The sequence below is a fragment of the Nelumbo lutea genome, chromosome 1, assembly GCF_056320005.1.
Source record: "Nelumbo lutea isolate HS-2025 chromosome 1, American lotus-T2T, whole genome shotgun sequence".
Taxonomy (NCBI): Eukaryota; Viridiplantae; Streptophyta; class Magnoliopsida; order Proteales; family Nelumbonaceae; genus Nelumbo; species Nelumbo lutea.
Window position 1 is genome coordinate 10,950,320 of NC_142684.1, and position 20,952 is coordinate 10,971,271.

The window sequence follows — 20,952 nt, forward strand, 5'->3', positions numbered from 1 at the left end:
ACCACCATGTTTCCGTTGTTTATTACTTTATTCCCCCCCCCCCCCCCTCTCTCTCTCTCTCGACTCCAGACCCCAGACTCTAGACTCTCCACTAAGTCTAATACCCATCTCTCTCCTGATTGCACGTGCATTGAGCACGTGCCACTCATCCATTAGCAATCCAGCATATAATACAAATTTAAGATAGACCCTGCGGTAGAAAGGGGGAGGTCATGTAATCATATGCTTCTGGTCCTAATATATGTCCCTACACACACCCACACAGAGCGAGAGAGCAGAGTTGTATTGTAAGCTAGTAGCAGAGAGCGCCAGTGAGCAAAGGCCAGAGTGAGTAAGCTTTCTCCGCGACTCCTTCGGCTCAGCTCAAGGGGGAGAGAGTTCTTTTCTTCCGTCCCCGCCGATAACAACTCTCTCTCTCTCTCTCTCTCAGCACCAGTCCCACTCACCCACCACTCGCCTTTTGCTCTCCCCCTCCTCTTTTTCGACTCTCTTCTCCTTTCTTCTCTTCTTTGTACTCTTTCTGTCTCCTTCTCTCTTAAAATATTCTTACTTCTCGTAGTCTTCGCTGCACCCCTCATCTCATTTCCTCATCTTTTCATCATCTTTCTGTGCTTGTTCCCTGCCGACCTTCCGTCGTCATATTCTTTTGCCATATTACATATTCCCTCGTTCTTCTGCTTTTGGGTTGTGTTTTCCGGTGAATCAGAACCAATTCCGGAGCAAGAAGCAGGAGAAATCTGCGAGAATACCCGAGAACCTTGTTCCAGGGTCAAGAGTTGACAACAAAAGAAAAAAAAAAAAAAGACTAACCAGAGAGAGAAAGATGACTTTGTAGAGGTGTTTGACAGTTTGTTTGTGAAAAGGGAGTTGAAACCGGGGAAAAAGAGGAGTAGAAAGCTAAGCAGACATCGAACTTCGGACTTCGAAGGGCGGGCGAGCGAAGAAATATTGGAGCTGAAGCTTAGATAAAAGAAAAAAGAAAGGCGTTTGACCGAAGAAATCGAGGCGGGTGCTTGGGTAGAGAGAGAAAGAACTAAACTAAGCATCATAGATCTCATTTTCAACTTTTAAGTGCTTTATTTTATTGAGATTTTTTGTTCTTATTGTAGTTTATTCCTCCGAAGATCCAAACTTTACAGTGAAACGAAGAAACCTTTATCAAATTCAAGCAAGATCTGCTTCGGAAAAAAGTGAAGAGCAACTAAATTCTCCTCCTACTTCACGTTCACGTGATCCCATCTACAAAGCAGCTGCGTACTCCCTCGAACCCCGAAAAATCGTCCTGTTTTCATTTTGGAACAACTCCGAAATCTCGTCGTCGGTTTGGGTTCCGGCCGGCGAGCAAGGGTGAGAAAGATCTTATGACATCTAGAGAAGATCTGAATATATTTCATCCTGTGTTTACCATTGGAATATTTGTATTTGGTTTCTTATATATTTCATATTTCTTCACCGTTTTCTTATTTTATTTTACAGCTCATCCCTCAGGCTTCCAGCTTAGCTCTGAGCGAACTCCAGAAGATTGAAAGAAGATTTTATTTGATTCGATCTCTAAATCAAATCTCTGAAGCCTGGCGAGAAACCTTGAATTGCATTCATCAAAACATAATATACATACCAAGAAGGCTGCATATCCAGAGTATAGAGTCTCTGAAGGTGGTACGTAATCTTCAGCGACTCTATACTCTGCTTGTTTTCCCATCTTCTGCTTGTTTTCGTTTTATTGTTGTTTTTCATTTTTGAAACTCAAGAGTTCGATTTTTCATGTTTTATTCCTTTTCTTTTCTAGTAGAAGAAGATCTTTGACATTCAGTTATCCCTCTGTGATGCAGGAATTGCACCATTTCTCTGTTGAAGTACAGCTTTGCTCCTGCCGCTTCACCGTCATTGGTTGCCGAGCTGAGATTGTAACTCTCTCTCTCTCTCTCTCTCTGAGTTTGTATTTTTTGTTTGAAAACGTTTGAACTCTGCTACTATAAAGCAAGTTAAATTTGCAGAAAATGACAGTCTTTAGTGCGGTATTTCAACTTTTGCCACTTCCTGTACCTTGAACTTAATTTAGGGTTTGTTACTGCGATCATGGCACAATTAAAATTTGCGATCCTTCTGTTTCTTTGATTACCACTTTCTTTTAAAAAGAGGAGAAAACAAAAACAGAAAAAGAAAAGAAAAGTTGCATTTCTGCCAAAATTATTTTGTTTTTTTATGTCTCAAGTTGTTCCCAATCTCAAACAGTTCAGAACAGTAAATCAGAATTGTGTTTTTTGACTTATTTCTGGGTGTTCATGCGGGTCCTTTGTTTTGCAGTTGCACCTGTAACACAAAGCACCAAAAGAAGGCAGCAAAGAACAAAAAAGAGAGAAAAAGAAAGAGTTCGAACAGAATATTTGTATAAGACTTACTACTGTGATCGATGGCATCGTCGTCTAGTTCTCCCTGTGCCGCGTGTAAATTTCTCCGGCGTAAATGCCATCCGGAGTGTGTGTTTGCACCGTACTTCCCACCGGACCAGCCACAGAAATTTGCAAACGTACACAAGGTGTTCGGTGCAAGCAACGTAACGAAGCTGCTAAATGAACTGCACCCACACCAGCGCGAGGACGCTGTGAATTCACTGGCTTACGAGGCCGACATGCGCTTACGAGACCCCGTTTATGGCTGCGTCGGTGTCATCTCACTGCTCCAGCACCAACTCCGCCAGCTCCAGATGGACCTTAGCTGTGCCAAGTCCGAGCTCTCCAAGTACCAGAACGTTGGCATCACAAGCCATGGCCTTATCGCTGCCGCGGCTGCCGCTGCGGCCGCTAGCACCCACAACCACCCCCAGATTGGGATTGGGCTTCTGGGTGGTGGCCGCGACCACCACCATCATCACCAGTTCTTCACTAGGGATCAACAGCAAATGATCCGGGCTTTTGATGCTAACAGTGCCTACGATGCAAGCCTCGTCGCCATGAACGTATCAGCAAGCCTCGGCCAGTTGGGTCAGTTCCAGCAGACTAGAGCCGCAGGTGGTGACGATCTCCGGAGCATTGGACCCTCTTAGGGTTACCTCTCTATGGATCATATACTTACCCCAGTTCATCTTACTGGTAAAAATTTCCAGTCCAGTCGGTTTTAATTATCTCCCTAGTGATGATCTTTAATTAATCTCTGTAAGCTTTATAATCTTCCCTGTTTGTTTAGTTTACTGTATCCTTTTTTTATGTGGAAGAGAGATATGATAAAGAGTGCAATATGTATGTTAAAGGTTTTTAGAGATATATCCATGAATGAGCAATTCAAATCTTCTTTTCGTTTTCTGTAGAAATTATACTAACCAATTGATAGTTTGTCTTGCAGGTCTGAAAGGAATGATTTTGAGAGAGAGAGAGAGAGAGAGAGAGAGAGAGAGAGAGAGATGAAATGCATCAAAGAAATATGGGTTGATATGAATAGTTTCCATATATACATTTCTTGGTTTTCTAAATTTCTCTCTTTCGTTGTTTCCATCTTCTTTTCTATCACCTCTCTTTCTTCCGAGACTGTACTCTTGCTGCGAGCTAAAGTAACAGTAACAAAGATTTGTAGGACCTCCTCGAACATGCGCCGTGCGCACTAGTTGTTGTTGTTTTTCTTTCTTTATTTGTTTTCTCCACTTGCTTTACAGAGTTGAATGGATAGATCACTATCGGTATAAGCCATGGTTGCACCTTAGTTCCATATTTACATCCTAACATTCACTATGTACTATGTTTTTGGTTCCGTGGATGAAGGACTAATCACATACAAATTTCCCTGGATGCCCATATGTATAAATGGCATATAAATCCAAACCCACCTCCTTAAATAATATATTCTTCCTTAATATGCGTTCAGGGGTATGAACAGAACCATTAGAATATAATCTGTTTATTTTTCATTTCCATTTTTATGGGAAAAATCATTTTTACCCAAATGTATCCCTCCCCCCTTTTTGTGCTTTTGTCCAAAAAGAAAAGCACTCATGAATGATGACTTATTAGTTTGGAAGGAGTACAAATATGTAGAGTGCAAAACCTTGTATTTTTTATGTATCTGTACTGTACATATTTGTATTTATACTCTTTCCAAACTGTGCATGAAGGATAATTTATCCTATTAACTTATTAATTGGGGATATGTCATTTAATTTTACGAAGTGAATGTTCTGCCCTGATGACTGATGATCATCCAAAACAAATATGTATATTTCTGTTTCCCAACTACTATTCAGTTAAATGGGGAGGCAAATGTTGTTGATATGTCCATATTCTGCCAACTACCTTCCTAAAACCAAAACTGGCTCTAAAGATGACAAACCAGTCAATTGAAAATCTCAAGACATTTTAATTGATATAAACTAATTAAAAAAAATATCACTTTCCTCACTGCCATTGTCTTACTCTCAAAGGGGTTATCAATTTCTCCTTGGGTTTCATTCTTTTGCATTTCTCTTCTGTTTTTGCCCACTGAAATTCCCAGTAATAAAAAGGGGACATAAATATTGGAACTAATACTTTTATCTTTTTTATGTAGCTCTCATGAATGGGTTCATTCATCCTTAATGATGATGCAAATGGAAGGACCATAACCCATAAAAGCATGGCATACGACATAAAAGAATTTCACTGAACCAGAAAAAAATAGGTAAATCATGTAATAAACTAAAGACAAAAGGCATCTATCAAGAAAAAAAAGCAGAGCACAAAAACCTCATGGATAATGAGAAGAAAAGTAGAAAACTCCATGCTCTTAATGTTGAAGGTCTGATCGAGTGGTAAAGCTGCATGGATCTTAACCACAATAAAACAAGATAATGTGATTACTTAATCGATCTCATTATTGTATCATCATGAACAGTTGTATTGGATATATTAAAACTTTTCTTCCTCACCAAAAAGACATCTTTTAACAGTATATATCGCCAAAAGATAGAAAGCTAGACTTCTATACATGATATATATACAATGCATATATAGACCATTCATAGATCTATATTATCAGCAAGTAGTTCTGTTGGATATCAACCTTTGATTTGTTTGAGTAGGTGATCACAATTAGAAATACAAACTCACTAAGATCAAGAGAAATCTTCTTAAACTTGACTACTGTTTATGTTCATACCCCACCTCTCTCTCTCTCTCTCTCTCTCTCTCTCTCTCTTACGCATAACACATGTACAGACTACAGACACACCTCACTCTGGAAGTGTGTCATATCTGAATTTATTGCTTTAACTGATTTGTATTGGTGCAATAGTGCTTGTCAAACTTGTAGCATTTCCAAAAGGAGAAGACAACTTAACAAGACAAAAAAGCTATAGTAACAGGAGTAAAGTGGTGAAAATTAAAGGCAGGGTAAACAATCTCCCAAATCCTTCTCCCTTTCGGTCCAAAACAAAAGGATGAAAGGAATTTACAGAGAGAGAGAGAGAGGGGCATAGCATTTAATACCCTACAAATGCACAATCAAGGTCCAATACCGAGAGAACAGAAAAGATGGAGAGAAGAAATAAATTATTCTCATTCAAACGTAGTCAAAAACATGGCATGGCAATGATGACGTACTTGAGTAATGATGACCCCATCCTTAAATGCATGCCAATGTCTTACTCACGCAGTACTAACGCATGGGCCACATGTGGGTCATGCACGCATGGTTCATTCCAGGATGTACAAGGATGCATCATTCAAAAGCATGTCCCTTATCCCCCTTAGGGTTCAAACATGGGCTTAATCAACCAAATGGGTTCTTAATTTACGGCCCATTTCAGCTCCCCCCCACCCCCCCACCCACACCCCATTGCCCATTGAGTGAAAGTCCACTAATTAATGCATTAAACCTGCAAATCAACATGAGATCCATGTACTTTTTTTCTATCAAAATAGGGATGCAAGCAGAAGCAGGGCTCCATTGGTCCAATACGGCAGCTACACGACAATGCCTCTCACTGACCAATTGTAAGTTTTGCTCATCGGCTCATTTATTTTTGGGGGTTGGGGTTGGGCCCTGGTTTTCATCAGTACGTAGCTAGGTATAAAACCTTGGTTACTGAAGGAAGGATTTAATATAATTAATGTTCACTTACCAATTCTACACTAACCCATTAAAACCCTAAACCCCTCCATGAGTTGCTTTCTTTCTAAGTAGGATATAATTGATTTAGAAATCACCCCAGATTTCAATCTGAATAAGTAGCAAATAAATTCCCACGTGTAACATGCGTTCAAATAATGAATAATCACAACTGCCTTTCCACTGGCTGCAGGTTTCAAAAATCCATTGTTTGGCTAGGGCAGTGGCAGCAGCCCTTCACTCACATTTGAAGAATCAATCAAAGACAATTGGCCCCATCAGTTTGATTAACACATACCCAATACAAGAGCTAGAGTCACCCATCTTGAGCTCATGATCCAAAATCAACATCTAGGGTTAGGGTTCGTTTATTGTTCCAGTTCCAATTTAAGCAAGTCTCTCATCTAATGCATTAAAGATAGAGGATGTGTGGGTGATGTGGACATTAGTTATGTAGACGTGATCAACTCAATGGGCTGGGTCATTCATTCATCATGGGAACCGACCCATCTAGGTCTAGCCTAATCACTTCACAATCCCCAAATGGCTTGAAAAGGGTGACTTTGTGATGTCACCTCCATCAACAATCAAAGACAAGAGCTTGGCTATTTTTTCCCATATCCGTAGTAAACCCTAGAGTGAGGTTAGGTAAGGGAAAGAGAGGGCGAGGCCGTGGGGGTGGGGTGAGAGTCATGACTGAGTTGAGTTCATGGTGACATGAAAAGAAAGGGACGGTTGTTGGGGTAGGGGGATATCCCGACACAAGCACGCCTCACGGGGCAAATTTGTAAAGCAAAAGGAGCATTTATTTCGGGTTGTCTCTCTGACCCCACAAGCCCCAAACAAACAAAAATTAAAGATGTGTATATATAATCCATGAATGGATATTCAATGCTTGCATTTATTGGACAGTGCCAAGACTATGAGACCCCTCTCTCCTCTCTCCTCTCTCTTCATTCTCTCTCTCTCTCCCCTCTGTCTCTTTCTTCTACCACATTTAAAATTAAATAAAATCCCCCCTTCAGTCTTGACCATTCATTCTATTCTGTATTCTCTCTTTGAAGTTTGCCAAAACACGCTTTCCTACAAAGAAAAAAAGAATGAGAGATAACATGTCAAGAGGATCACCTGCCTCTCTCTTCCTTAAATACATGCCTTTTGTCCCCCTCCATGACAAACTCCACCAACCCTCCAAGGGCTTAAATTTAACCTTACATAATTCAATTAATTTCAGCTGACACCCTCCTCACAAACTCACCCCACCGAGTTCACATGAAGATTAAAAAAATATTTTGATTTGAGCTCCAAAGCATTAGGTCTACGTCCCTATTTAGTCAAGCTCTGTATGCCCACATGTCTCCTAACCCCAGGATTCATCAATTTAGATTTTAGACCACTCGTGCGTCGTGGTGGCATCATCGTAGCTCCCCCCCCCCTCCCCCCTAAACTTGGTCAAGTAGATGGATGATGCATAATTAGGCTTTCGGATTATCCATTGGGCAAGTTGGTACGAGTGGCTGCCTTCATTTGAGTTTCTTGGGATCCGAGTCCCCACTACCGGACTGGAGTCTGGAGCTGGGCCTCCTGTGGCTGTGGTTATTGGGTTGGCGCCCTCTTTACGCATGTGTCCTATCCACCGTCCCACGGTCTGCTCCTCTTTCTGTGAGTTGGACCTTGTCAATGTAACCAAATGGATGGGACTCCAAAGCCTGTTCGACTTGTTGATATAATACTTCTTCTCGTTTGTACCATGTTGATGACTTGATGTTGTTAAAAGCTCACTGGGACCCCCTGGGTCGTCGGATCTGATTCGGGTAGAGCACTGGTTTAATTGTTTTGTACGTCACTTTTTGTTTGCTTGGGAAGGTAAAGGTTTTGGGTTTACCCGATTTGGTTCGGGTTTGGGTCATTGAAATTTTTTGGCAAATTTCCATACCTTACTTGACCCACATCCCTATACCTCTTTGCATGGACCAGGACCAATCCATTAAATTTGAGACCATGTTTGGAGAAATTTTGGTAAATATGCAGATTTTGATTTTGTTTCTTGGCTTTAATAGATAAGGTGGGGCCCATGAAAAGATATGGCCAACTTTTGATGGGACCACTGTATCAGTGGGACCAAGGAGTAGTGGACCAGAATACCCTGATATTCCCTGATATCACAGGGGAGACGAAGACATTGATTCTCTTCTTGAATACAAAGAAGATTAATTGTAACAACTTTTGATTCCCTCCATTAATATTAATTCAAGGAGATGACTGATGTGTGCTTGCTACGGTGACAAAAGAGAATCAATGATTCCAAAAACCAAGAGATGCATTAGTTAAACCTATTTTCACTAGCATTAATTGCATTCCTCTGTATTCTATTTGTTTGCAATGCACTACCATTTGTATTAATACAATTACATGGGAATACAAATAAGAAAAGCGCAAATTCTAGTTGACTACTTTTGCTTCGGATTCACTTTTACATTACTTTGCTTTAAGTTACTTCATTTACAATGCGATCAAACAAAAGAAGTTAAATTTAGAACAAAAGGTCTGAATTTACACTTGATTCTTTTTCAATCTCATGCTTTTGCACGGATGCAAATACTTAAAATTGCCTTTCAAACAAATTAGTCTCTAAGGCTCAGTTTGGAAGGAGTATAAGTGCAAATTTATAGAATGCAAAACCTTGTATTTTGTATGTATTTGCACTGTACATATTTGTATTTATACTCCTTCCAAACTGAGCCTAACGTTTAATTTAAACCTTCCAAAAAACAGACATGGATATTTTAGCCAGGAAATAGCATCTTCCTAACTCTTTAGTTATAGATTGGATCAATTGGAATAGGCTCCCTACCAAGACCATTTCATCTCAGATTAGATAATTAAACTGTTAGGTGTGATTTCAAGTTCATGATCTATTAAAGAGATGGCTAACCAGTTGGTTGGTAAGGTCTCTTGTTGGTTGTAGTGGAGACTTGGGATTGAATCCCATCTGCACTTAGGTTTGGAGGATGGGCTACCCCCATTGTGTAGTCCTTCACAAGATATCGAGAGAGAGATGGCTAATCAACTACACATGTTCACTTCCTCCTTTTTGCCTCAAAACACTTATTAACCATTCAAAGAGGTGTTTGGTACAGTGGCATTCTGTTGCCAGTTTGCCAATGTTTTGGGTTTATCAATATAATTTATAAGAAATATGTGTTGCATATACAAGTGTCATTTCAATTAGAAAATGCATGTCTCTGAAAAACATCAAACTTGACGCATTTAGGTAGAAAAAGCAATTTGTATTGCTCAGCTCAAAAGTTTTTTGAAGCATTTCATGTAAGAAAAATCTCTCTTACAGATTTGTATTGATCAAATCCTAAATGCAATAGCAATACAACTTCACTGTACCAAAAAAACTCCCAAGATCATAGATGTGTTAAGTTCTAAACTGACTTTTTTGGGAAGAATATCTTCTCAAGCCCAGCACATGGATTGATAGTCCATGAGATCTCTTTGATTGGATGAACTGTTTGTAAGGACCAGTGACTAAATCACTGTTATATATAAGACAAAACCAAGGTTTTATGTAAGACGGCCAAGGCATAAGTCTCAAAAATATGATATACATACATAGATACAATATGCAATTTATTTATTGATTATAATTCTCTTTATGCATATAGAAGTACAATTCATTTTTTATAACTAATTTATATATTTTCTTTTTAATATGAAAGCCATGTTTCTGAAATTTCATTTTGTATTTTATTTTACATTTATAACATTTTCTTCCTAAATAAAATAATCTTTTTATTTAAATTTATATACTTTTTGCCTACTTTTAATATTAAATAGTTTATTAATGAATATTTTTCATCATATATAAATCTTAGACTTAATCTCCAACTTGGGCCTGACCCAACTTGAGTCAAGCCCGATTTACAGGCCAAGCCCAACTTGAGCTTAACCCAACACAATTTGGGTCAGGATCAAGCTTGGCTGGGTTTGGGTGGATTGGTCATGTTTTAACGTTTAAGAGGTTTTCAAATGTATTTTGTACCTCCACAATCTTTTGGGCTTAGTAGACTAATTCATCAGTAAATTAATAAAAAAAATGCATAAATATTATAAATAAATAAATACATATAAACTTACATCCATACATATATATATATATATATATATATATATATATATATATATATACTTAACCCGTACTGAACGATCATTACCATGAAAACTGGAAACCAGTGGCTTTTCTGGGCCCAGTTAAATGATGGTTTTGGTGTATAGACATGGTTTCCAAAACCGGACTGGATCGAACGATTGGACCAAAAAAACCAGGAAGCAGTCACTTGATTGGTTCCATTTTCCCCAAAAACCAAACCGTTTTTCAAATTTTTAAATTTTTTTAATTTGTTTTTTTTTTGTCAGAACGGGCCAACCGTTTGGATCGAACGGTCTGACCATTCAAACCGGTAACCAAACCCCTGACCGGTTTAGTTTTAAAAATCATGCTCTAGGGTGTATTGTATATGATTATAAATACGTAATATATATAATACATACATATTATATATACTATGTATACATCTACATAGATGTGAATATTATTCAATGTCATAATTGCTTGAGCTATCCAGGACCTGAACCCAAGCCCAACCCAAGTTTAGACCAGGCCCAACTTGGGTTGGGTTGGGCTTAGGTTAAGTCCACCCAAATTGTGTCCCTGGGTCTAGGTACATCTGAGTCTTTTATTTTTTATTTTTTGGTAAATTTAGATATATCTGATTTGGTCCGATCATCCACAGGTAACTAATAAGATAAGAATTTGTGACCCCTAACTAAGTACCCAAGTCTCTGTTTGTTTGTAGTGCAAATCTGAATCAGACACAAATTTCGCACTTAATTTAGTTTTGCATTCATTTGTATGTGAATATGATTGGTTCTCCTGCCTGATACAAAATTTATACTTTTTGTTTTATTTGTACTCAAGGAAAATGCAAATTTTTGCATCCAAAAATAACTGACGATATAAAATTTGCACCACTTTCCTCTTACCTCAATTCTTTCTCATGTAAAGTAGGACCTTGTTTGCAACCTCATTAACCAATAACCTTCCTCCTGTCTCCATTCTCTTTCATATAAATTGAAGATCTCTACATTTTAATTCTCATTAAAAAAGACAAAATCAAATCTGAAGAAAGGTAAACCAGAATATACATTCAACTTATTTGCAATCCCATGCATTTACACCACTGCAAATGAAATTCACAATGCAAACAAATTAAGCTTAACTGACTTTAGAGTATTTGAACCTCTGAAAAATAACTTGTGGGTCACTAGTATCAAATGCAATCAAAATGAGATATAAAAGAAAAGAGACAGAAATGAATACCTTAAGCCCAAAAATGAGAGCTCTAGATTTGATTGATTGTTTGAGCCCGAACTTATAATTTTGATTCAAATGCAACTGGCCAGCAATGGAATCTGATCATATTTGATTCTAGTCCAGAATAGCCAGCCCATTTACAAATGAAGCCAGAATGTGAAACGTCTCACATTGTAAGCCCAACCAGAATCCTATTTGAAGCACTCCGATAAATGATGTAAAGGAAGATTTAATTTGTCAAGCATTTTCACTCTATACGGAAACTCACTAAGGAATGCTTAGTTAGAGATGGGATAGTTCTCTCGCTTCTCTGCATCATAACAATGCTTTCAGCCCATTGTTGACCCACCTGATCAGACCGGTACCCCGGTGACCTGGTCGTAATTCTGGTTCTGGTCAATTTTTAGTGTGTCATAATCTGCAATCCAAATGATTGAACTATTGACCCATTTGACCATTTACTAGGTTATTAGGGTTTTTATTAGAGAAGATTCCTGAATAGTATCTTGTACTTTGTGACTTGTGCCACTTAGGTTGCTGAACTTTAAAATGCAACAATTCAGTACCCAAATTTTTAAAATGTGTCAATCCAATACTTGTCATTAACCAGTACATTAACCAACCATTAAGTGGCATTTAAAAAGACAAAAATGTCCTTCGAGTGTCATCTCTTTATCAACCATCCAAATGTTGACAAAATATGAATAGTCACAAATCCTTGCCTCTTCTATTCAAGAAAGTTGGGGTCATGTCTTAATGGGCATTCTGGTGATCCCAACTTTCTTGAATAGAAGGAGCAAAGATTTGAGAATGTTCATTTTTTATCAATGTTTGGATGGTTGATAAAAAGAATTAGATGATACTCGAAGGACATTTGTGTCTTTTCAAATGCCACTTAGCAATTGGTTAACGGGCTGGTTAATGGCAAGTACTAGATTGACATGTTTTGAAAGTTTAGGTATTGAGTTGTCGCGTTTTAAAGTTCAAGGACCAAAGTGGCACTAGGTCCAAAGTATAGGGTACTAATCAAGAATTTTCACTTTTTATTACTTTATTTCTTTTAATGGATTGACTTCTTGGCCTAGATGGTAAATCAATGGCCCATCTACCTAGAAGGGAAAACGCACTCCAGATCTGCTACCCACAAAATGTTCTCACATCTTTACCCACGGAACACCACCACCATGTATTGGGAACATCTCCATATGAATGAAAAGGGAGATATTCCCAATACGCAGCTGTTATGCCCTATGGCTAGGGATGTGGGAAAAACTTGTGGGTAGCAGATCCAAACCCGGGGAAATGGTTCATCCACTAGCTTTAAAACATTGCTTGCTAGTTGCTAATAATTCAAAACATTTGTATAATCTATTAATCGAAATCACCTTGGAACAATAATTCAAAAGTCGAGCGATACTCTAAACACTCCAAACATGGGGATTAGAGCTGATGATCCAGTAGATGAAATGGTCAATAAGTTAGGGATGACAATTTTTTGGGGCCCCCACCCCACCCTACTCCGATTTAGGTTGCCTTTCCACGGTTTTAAATGGGGGCGGGGTTTACATATAATTCCTCAAATCTCCCTAAACCCAATGGTAATTACTAAAATATGCCTAGGTTTAATATTAATTCCTAAAATAACCTTAAATTTCTCCCAAATTCCTTAAAACCTTTAGGACCTCATAATCCAAATTTTAAAGTAGCCCCAAATTTTCAAAATCCAATTTCTAAAATACCCCAAAATAAGATGTATTTTTAAGTTTGGTCTCTCCTTCATAGAGTTTCTAGTGCTCTCCTTCTTAGAGCATCTTGACATTTTCAAAGGTTCTTCTAGAAGCTATAGCAATGGCAGAGCATAACCCGAACTCACCAGAAAAGAAGAAAGAGCAAGATTGCACAATGGAAATCTTCTGTACAAGCAACTTGTATGGCAAGGTGATTTCTGATAAACAACTTAATGCCCAAGGAGTGTTAGACATAGTTAGAAGCATGTGGAGTAGAACACTTAGGTTTGAAGTGGACTAGCTGATGGGAAACGTCCTCTGGATCACTTTCCAAAACTCAAAGGATGTGGAGTGGGTTCTAGACTGAGGACAATGGTTAGTGAAGGACTTTCCAGTCCGGTTCAAAAGATGAGAACCTAATGTGATCCTGCGCGAGCCAATATTCTTAGAACTAGACTTAACAATAAGGATTCATGATGTCCCAGTCGAAATGCAAAATACTGCTTGGTTTGGAAGATTGGCAAAGAAAGCAAGTCGAGTGATCAAGGTCTTTTTAGGGTGATACGAGGATCGAAACAACCCTTGTTGGAGTTGCTTGCTTAGGGTGAGGGTAAGGACTGATGTCGCTAAACCCATAGCAACCGGCATTAGAAACAACCCCATCCGATAAAACAATGTACTCCTATTAGTATGAGAAACTCCCAATCCTATGCTACTGGTGTAGCATCATCGGACACTATGAGCACACATGCAAGATGATTTCAATGAATAAATCTATAAATGACCTTGTTGATAGGATTGCCTCGTAGGAAGTTACAAGTGAGAAAAGGAAGGGCAAGTTATGGCCACTGGCTCCGGGCTGTGAACAATGCTTATGAGTTCAAGTTCATTAACAAGGAAGATAAACCCAAATCCAAAATAGATGATCCTGTGCATGACAAATCCAAAATGAAGGGTAATTCCTAGAGGAATAAAGAAGAGAAAGAATCTCTTTATAGAGACACTCTTGCTCTCCTGTCAACCGACTTAGGAAAAGAGGTGGTGTGCAAAGTCGTAGGTGGAACTTCCAACGTCGTGCTCTAGCCGATGAAGGGTCACTAGAAACCTAACTCCAGTAGGGATGAAGGGTGGCTGAAAACAGAGATTGAGACAGGTCAATCCCCAAAAAGGAAATTTGTTATCTTAGTGAAAAACAACTGCTACACAGTGGATGAGACAATAAGCAATACCTTTTTCGAAACGACTTTTGTGGTAAAGCTAATAGAGATACCTACACCAGCCAACCTAGAGGAAAATGGAAAGAAGGAAAAGACTGAGGATTTGGCGATTATGCTAGATAACAAGAAAGGAAAGTGGACCCTAACTTTCGAAGAAAAGGTAGAAGATGGAGCAAGAAAGAGGAAAGGGCGAGGCATCGTATTAGTTGAACCGGTACCAGATACCCTAGTAGTAAAGAAAAGCAAGACCATTGTGGTGGTGGATATGAAAAGTGGACCTAATTGGATGGGTCAATTGGACCTAGGCCAAAACCCAACTTCCCCTAAAAAGTCCAAAATGGAGACGAATGAGTGGTTTGCAAGTCCAAGATAAACAACCCCAAATCAAATCTAAGCCCTAGACTCTCCTCTCAAGAGTTCATTTATAGTGAGAGAACCTCCTCAATAATGGCGGCACCAAAGCCCACTCTGAGCAAGGACAATGAGATGATCGATCCTGATGAAGAAAATTCATGGACTCAGCTCTAGCCGATAGAGGTTCTAACTTGGACATCAGCGATGAGGTATGCATTTGCTTTAATCCCAACATTCTATTAAATGACTTTTCTTGATATATTAACTATATGTACCCTATTATGTTGCTCAACCAAAATTACTGAATCGCCTATGGCTTCATAGGCATCGAGTCAGGTTTAAGAGAACGTCTAAAAAAGCAATAGGGGTAAGAAATATCTAAACAAGAAGTAGCATTCAAAGCCTTTTAAGGGTTTGGAAAGGGTCTCCAGTCGATCTGGTTTTGTTCGCCCCCAGAAGATAGTGGGTTTGAGGACACCTTATGTTAGATTGAACCAAGGGCTATCGCTACTGTTGACATAGAGCTTTCTCTCCTTTTCTAATCAATTTTGTTGCAATAAGTGGATTAGGATTGACCAATGAAAATCCTTAACTGGAATTGTCAAGGGGTAGGGTCCTCCTCAACAATTCATGCTCTGTTTAGGACCCTAAGGGAAAAAAACATTAACATTGTCTTTTTGAGTGAAACTAGAACTTTTTTGCGTTGTAAAAATAAGTTGAAAGGTCTATGGAATTGGAATTGGTGGGGTGTAGATGTTGTAGGGAAGAAAGGTGGCCTTGCATTAGTTTGGGACTGTAGCACATTGTTAAAGATTTTGGCTACAGACCCTTATCTCATTCATACCAAAATTCAGGATGACCAAAAAGGGCAATGGTGAGGAACCTTCATTTATGGAGAACAATGTGCTACCAAGAATAAAAACTTCTTTGAAAAGTGAAAAACAGTAGCTTGGACTATAGATGGACCTTGGTTATGCATAGGAGACTTAAATCTCTATTTTCATAATTCCAACAAAGAGGGTATAGACAGGTCAAAAAGTCTATAATCCAAATGAGTAGGGCTTTGATAGACTCTTAAACTCTCAACTCTAAACTTTCATGGCCCCGTGTTTACTTGGTCCTACAAAAGAGAAGGTAATGGAAACGTCAAAGCAAAGTTGGACTAGGCTCTCTATAAGGTTGATTGGAGAATTACTTTTGAAAATTCTAGTGTAAAAGTGAACCCTCCCTCAGGGTCTGATCACTGCCAGTTAATCATAGACTTACACCCCCAAAGGAAAAGAGGAAGAAATCCTTCAAATTCCTATAAGCTTGGACTACCCATGATTCGTGTGATCCCCTCATCCAAGACACTTGGAACAACTCATTTGTAGGCTTTGATTAGTTTAAAACACTTGGAACAACTCCTTCTACCCATTCTCCATTCTTAAAATGAGAGTTGTTAATAGGCTTGAGAGAATCAAGGATAAGAATGGAGAATGGGTAGAAGGGTCAAATGAGATATCCCATGTCTTGACAGACCACTTCAATGAAATTTTTAAATCCTCTCATCCTTTGACTAATGAAATTGAGAGGAGCACTAGATCAATAAAGCAAAGACTTTCAAATGAAGCCAGGGTGGAATTAGAAATTGATGTCTCGGAGGAAGAGATTAAGACCGCCTTATTTCAGATGGAGCCTAGTAAGGTGCCAGATGGACTCCCTAATTATTCTTTCAAAAATATTAGGGAGTGGTCAAATTTGATATTTGCAAGGCCATCCAAAGTTCTTTTTTTTTTAACTGGTTATATCCTCAAGGAAACAAATGCTACTTTTATTGCACTAATTCCCAAAGTCAAGAACCCTAAGGAAGCTTCCCAATATAGGCCTGCTAGTCTTTGCAATGTTGCATATAAGGTAATTGCTAAAGTTTTGTTGAATAGACTGAAACCCCCATGACAACCTGATCAATAAGAACCAAAGTGCCTTCATTTCAGGAAGACTACTTAATGATAATGTCCTAGTAGCACATGAGATCCTCCATTACCTGAAAACAACAAAAAGGAAGAAGGGCTTGATGGCAATAAAGTTAGATATGAGCAAGGCTTATGATAGAGTAGAGTGGAGCTTTTTAGAAAATGTGATAAAGGTCTTTGATTTTGGTCCAAAGTTGATAGGATGGGTAATGGAGTGTGTTAAGACTGTCTCGTACCAAATTTTAATTAATGGGTCCCCTTTTGGTAGGCTAATTCCAAAGAAAGGACTTATGTCACGGGACTAGACGTTAGGGCCCCGTGCGGCACTCAAATGTGACGAGTAAGCCTAAGCAACAAGCAATAACATAAGAAAATGCAACAAAGATGACACACGAATTAGATAAAAGACAAATTGTATTGCATTAATGGATGACAAGCATAAGCACATAGTTCAGTGATGAGGGGATCTCATGCTTAACCTTTCCTTGCTCTTGACTCACTCGACTACCTACCTCCCCTCAAATAGTATGTTAAGCTTTTGGGGGAGTGACATAAAGATACATCAAAAGGATGAAAAATCATATTAAGTAATTACAAGAATGCCATTGGCAATCCCCTCATACAAAAGTACATGATAACCCACCCATGACACACGCTTGGACATTGGAGTGGCGGCTATAGGCATGATGGATGGCACTTGATGGCGTGGCGAAAAGAACACTTGTAACAGTCTCCCCCACTCAATTCAGTCTTTGTCCTCGAAGACTAGCTTTTGCTTGAGGCTCAAATCTACTGTTGATGAAAGAGGGTTCTTCAGCTACTCCACGAACTTGGTCTCTTCCAAGGCCCAGGCATGAGGTTGGGTGGAAGCCCTTAGGGTGTTCTTGATGGTGGGAAAACCTATGGCTAGTCCCTACGTTCAGTCCTTGCCTGGCTGCTTCAAGGTAAGATTTTGGATGTTCTGCTTTGGTGGTAGGAAAGATTGTGGCCAGGGCTAGGTCAAAAGGAAGGTTTGGATTTTTTGGGTATTGTTCCCCCTGATGATTTTCCCCCAAGGGGTGCTCCTCACAAAGCTCCTATGAGGGTTGGCTTGATCAATTTGGTGGCGGATAGGGTACCTAAGTGGATTTGGTGGTACTCGTTCTCCCTGTTGATTGTCATAGTGGAATTGGTTGTGGCTAGAGATGGCCTTGGGTCTTCCAGGAGTCTTCTGTGTTGTCGGCTCGTGGCACTGATGTTGGTGTCGTTGTTGATGTTGATGCTGGCGCTAGTGCTATTGCTAACATTGGTACAAGTGTTGGTGTTGGTGCTGATGTCGATGTTGGCGTTGATGTTGGAATGGCTTTGGGGGAGACTTCTTCCTGGTGATGACTTCCCAACCCATCCCAATGCTGATGTGAGATGATTGAAACGGGGTCTTCCTTGTAGGCACGGTGTTGGCTTCATGGATATCTGCTTCCTAATGGTATTGCAGGGCCAAAAGTTGTTTCCCATGTACCTTCAAGGTTATTGTCATTGGAACCATGCAAGGATAACACTCGTCCAAGATGAGTAAACTGTCTGTGTGGCATGAGAGCTGCTTCCGCTTGTGCGCGAAACTCCAATCCCAAGACAACCTGAAAATCATCCAAAGGTACTATAGATAGATTGATGGGTCATTTCCATGACCCAACTTGGAGCTCTACTCCATGAGCCATGCCTTCTACTGCTTTGGCCCCTGAGTTGACAGCCTTGATCCACCCTATCTGTTTGGTGGTGGTCAAGCCGAGTCGCTTTGCCTCCGCAAGCGAGATGAAGTTGTGGGTGGCCCCAGTGTCCACTAAGGCTTGGGACGGCCTCTTACCGAGGGTGATGTCAACATATTTTAGCCCCTTGTGGGCTTTGGTGGGCCGCTTGGATGTGGCATCTTTTTTAACCATGGCATTGATGAGTTGGAGGGCACCTACTCTTGGCGCCGCTTTGGGTTTCTCCTCACCACTCTCTTTACTGTCACTGAGTTTGGCGATGAAGTGAGTTTCTTCCGTATTTGACAGTCACTCGTCCAATGATTCCCATTGCAAAGGTAACAAGGCGCAAGAGGAGTATTTGGTCTCCTAGTGAATCGGCGGCCCTTATAACTCTGGGCTCCTTGTGGCTTCTTCCCTTGTTGGTAATTGTTGGACTTGTTAGTGGGCACTAGTTTCTCCTATATAGAGGTTAATTTCTGATCTCCCCCACTCAAGCTATTGGTACATGGGCTATGTGGTTGGTGGTCTTCCTCTTTTGACTTCCTTAGATCAACTAGTTGCTCGGCCACCGCCATGGCTGTTGCTATGTCCTTCACCCCACACCGTTGTAGTTCGAGCTCCGCCCATGGTTTAAGACCATCCATGAAGTTGAACAAAAGGTCTTTGTTAGACATGTCGGAGATCTCAAGGTTCAGGGCTAAGAACTCTTGGACATAGTCTCGGTGCTTCAAGTTCTTCAACTTTCTTCGTGCCAAGTACTCAACATTTTTGGGGAAGAACTGTCGCTTGATCTCTCTCTTGAAATCGGCCCAAGTGTTAAGGGTCTGAGTGCCACATCCAATGTCTAGCAACATTTACACTACCATAACATTGCAATATCATTTAAATACATGGCAGCTATATGTACCTGAGTGGTCATCATGGGTGCCAATCGCGGAGAAGTACTGATCAAGTTAACTCAAGAAGTTTTCAAGCTCCTGAGCATCACAGGCACCAAAGTATAGAGTTGGTTAGCGCACCTTGATGTGGGTGGATGGAGCGGGTGAAGAGTCGGTGGAATTGGCCATAGCTCTTTCATGATTGTCAGTTCAGCCCTCATCTCATCCAATTGCGCTTGGAAGCTGTTCATCATGCCTTGAAGGCTGCTTTGGAAAGAGCTGGTTTGTAACTGTTGCAAGGTGTTGTGGGCATCTTAGAGGGCTCCGTTGAAGCGGCTCTCCAACTCTACTACAACATTCTCTACAGTCTCCGTGTTGAGATGGAGTTCGTTGATCCGGTCTCAAGTCTCACCTACTGTTGCCTTGCAATGAAGGATGTGCATGTCCATGCTAGCTAGCTGGTCGACTGATTTGTCACACTTGCTAGCTTTAGTTGTGCGGCCCTTTGGGGATATGTCCTGGTGGGTTCTTCAAGTGGAGCCTCATTGGTGTCACGGGCTTGGTGTAGCCTATGTAGTGTGTCATCAGCAATGTCGCGGTTGCTCTTCATTGTGTTGAATTAGGGGCGGTTGACAGGGTCCAATGTGTGTAGGAGCTCCTGCTCTGATACCAACTATCATGGGGCTAGACGTTGGGGCCCCATGCGGCACTCGAATGTGATGAGTAAGCCTAAGCAACAAGTAACAACACAAGAAAAGGCAACAAATATGGCACACGAATTAGACAAAAGGCAAATTGTATTGCATTAATAGATGGCAAGCATAATCACACAGTTCAGTGTCGAGGGAATCTCATGCTTAACCTTTGCATGCTCTTGATTCACTCGATTACCTACCTCCCCTCAAAGAGTATGTTAAACTTTTGGGGGAGTGACATAAAGATACATCAAAAGGATGAAAAATCATACTAAATAATTACAAGAATGCCATTGACAATCTTCCCATACAAAAGTAAATGCATAGCCCTCCCATGACACACACTTGGACACTAGAGTGGGAGCTGTAGGCACGATGGATGGCACTTGATGGCACAACGAAAAGAACACTTGTGACACTTAGGCAAGAAGACCCTCTCTCCCCTTATTTGTTTTTGCTTTACTCATAATGCTTTTTTGTAGACCTCAATCAACTAGTGAACTCCTTTGCTCTAACTGGGATTAAGATAAATACTCATTGCCTTACTAATTCCCATTTATTTTTTGTAGATGAAAGCTACATCTTCACAAAAGCCTCCCTTCAAGAAGGTGCAACCCTTGTGGATGCCATCAAAAGATATGAATGTGCCTTTGGCCAAAAGGTGAACTTCTCTAAATCTGAGGTCTTTTTTAATGCAAATATCCATCCTAAAATTAAGAAGATTTTAGCTTATAGCTTGAAAATTAGAAGGGTCAGCCATCCATTTAGGTACCTTGGATTGCCTACAAATTTTGGGAGATAAAAAAAATTGAAAAAAAAAAACCTTTTTACAAATATGATTGAGGGAGGATGATAAAGCAACTACTTGGAGTAATAAATACCTATCACAGGCTGGTAAGGAGGTGCTACTCAAAGCTATGGTTGCTGCAATATTGGCCTAC

General features: G+C 40.0%; 1 pseudogene across 1 annotated transcript; it reads left to right on the forward strand.

Moving 5' to 3' along the window:
* The first annotated feature begins 249 nt into the window (after positions 1-249).
* On the forward strand, positions 250-3,579 carry LOC148873504 (protein ASYMMETRIC LEAVES 2 pseudogene; annotated as a pseudogene). Its single transcript, XR_016112838.1, has 6 exons — positions 250-1,017; positions 1,110-1,347; positions 1,477-1,659; positions 1,833-1,907; positions 2,308-3,092; positions 3,343-3,579. The product of XR_016112838.1 is annotated as a protein ASYMMETRIC LEAVES 2 pseudogene (transcript).
* The last annotated feature ends 17,373 nt before the right edge of the window (positions 3,580-20,952 follow it).